This window comes from Sciurus carolinensis, chromosome 16 (assembly GCF_902686445.1).
Source record: "Sciurus carolinensis chromosome 16, mSciCar1.2, whole genome shotgun sequence".
Taxonomy (NCBI): Eukaryota; Metazoa; Chordata; class Mammalia; order Rodentia; family Sciuridae; genus Sciurus; species Sciurus carolinensis.
In genome coordinates, this window is record NC_062228.1 from 62,111,554 (window position 1) to 62,113,747 (window position 2,194).

A 2,194-nucleotide genomic window follows, 5' to 3' on the forward strand; every position below is an offset into this window, starting at 1 on the left:
ATTTTAGCTTTTCTTTGTGATTAACATGTAATAGCTGTACATACATATGGATTACTCCCATAATTTTTCATAATAAATACTTTTAATATTTGTATAAGACTTAAATTGATGCCTAGTGGAACTTAACAGAATTTTGTATTTAGTGAAAAAAGATTAAAACACAATCAGACACTAAGTGATGGTTATAATTTTTCTTTGCCTTGTAGAGAAGAATTCCAGAAAGAATAGATTATTTTTCATTTGCCCAAGGCTGTGAGAGTTCCCAGCTAAGACACTCAGTCCATCAGAAATTGGAGAATCCAGCGGTCACTGTTGAAAGAACACATAGCACACCACCACCCATAGACAAGACATGGGAGCAGCATCTCCAGATCTCAGCCACGTGGGCAAACCTACAGAAGAATTTCCTGGCTTTCTTCTTCATCACCAGAGCCATGAGAGATGTCATCAATGTGGTATTGATCATTCTTCAGTAATTTCCATTTTCATGTTTCCTTCTGGAAATTCTGCATTGTTTGTAATGTCTTTTGGGATCCATTTTCTTGCAACTGCCTGCATTGTCTTTGCTGTGGTGGAAATTACTCTGGCCATCTTCATCTAGGAATTCATCACTATTTTTGTGTGAACATATAAGTGAACTTTGAACTAATAGCAAAAGTCTTGTTTTCTGTTTCTGTAGCTGTACAAGCTATTTGGCTAAAACCCTGCAAGAGTCTGTATCACCAATCTTTGCATTTTCTTAATGTCTAATTCCAGCTGTTTTTCTTGTTTCTCTAAAGCTACTGGATCTCTGATCACAGAGGGCTACACCTCTGTATACCTCCTAACTCATGATTTTGTTCCTTTATTAAATAATCCATGGTTTTCTTCTTTTAAAAGGAAATCATGGCCAGGGACATTGGCCAGGCAGCCTGGCTCCTTCTGGTCTAGCCCAAGACTGGGAAAGTGATGAGAAAAATGACTGACCTTTTGAGGGGTCCAGGTGGTGGAGTGACCAGGCAGAAGGAAGAGGGTGGGGTCACCAGGTGGGAACCATTGAGAGTGTGTGTCCTCCAGGCTACCTCAGCCATGGCCCCAAGCTCAGGTGACTGGGAACTAAGACCTGATGCTGTATTTTTAATCATCAAAATTATTTACTAGACTAATGGGGACCTTGGTGTAAATAGCATCATCCACATACCTCATCTCTTCAGTAACATCAGCCAGGGCTCTGAGTCAGCTGAATTTTAATTGCATCCCTGGGGATTTGACATGGATTTAGGGTGTGAGCAAAGGGAAAATACCCTGGTTCCTCGTGTGGCTGCACACCAGCCTCACTTCCTGAGCTGAAATAACTGCTCATGACTGGGTCCCAACACAAGATACTGATTTACTCTGTCTGGTGTGCGGCTTGCTCTAAAACACCTGGTCCTGGTGCATCAGAGCTGAACCCTGGTACTGCGAGACAGAAGAGGGGAGCAGACAGACTCCTTAATGGCTCAGAGTGGAGGTCCCTGGGACTTGCTGACACAAGTGAGGCCCCATGTGGCAGGGACAAGTGGATTCCTGTGTGAGGTCACTGAGGAGGGCAAACATAATGGTCAGGACCAAGGCACCTTCATTCAATCTGACTGTACCAGGTGTATCCCCAGCTGGCATCGAATTCCTTGGACATACTCCTGGACCCAAGGGCTCCCATGTCCAATCTTAAAACTGTGCAAACCACTCTAGAGCTTTTGTTCATTAATAGTCTGCTGGGAAACCATGGGGGGAAATAAACCTGGTTCCTCTGGGTACATGGTGGTCAAGACCCTAGATAGCTGCTGTCAGGTACGCTAAATCCATCTGGACCAGGTCTGTTCATCTCCCTATGTATTTAACTATAGCCCGCAGTGGAGGTTAAGAAATCTGGAGGAAGAGTACAGAGGTGATACTTTGCTTATCTCCCTTCTCCTTTCTTAGAACTTTCTGACAATCTGTGCCTGTGGTTTATTTTTATGTATTTTTTTATTTCATTAATTCTTTTTAGAGACTCAGGACTCTCCTTTCAGGTGACCATCACCCTCTACCAATGCCATGTAGAACAGGCTTTTCTGTTTGCAATGCCATTACTTTCTGGATCTGAGCTTACTCTGCAGGGACTCAGTGGTATTCACTATTCTGGGACAGATGTTATATTTCAGCCATTTGTTTAAATGATCACTTTGAATTGTCT

The 2,194-nt window shown here is 42.8% G+C and overlaps 1 pseudogene; it reads right to left on the reverse strand.

Moving 5' to 3' along the window:
- Positions 1–392: 392 nt before the first annotated feature.
- LOC124966207 (charged multivesicular body protein 2b-like) lies at positions 393–887 on the reverse strand (annotated as a pseudogene).
- Between the last annotated feature and the right edge of the window lie 1,307 nt (positions 888–2,194).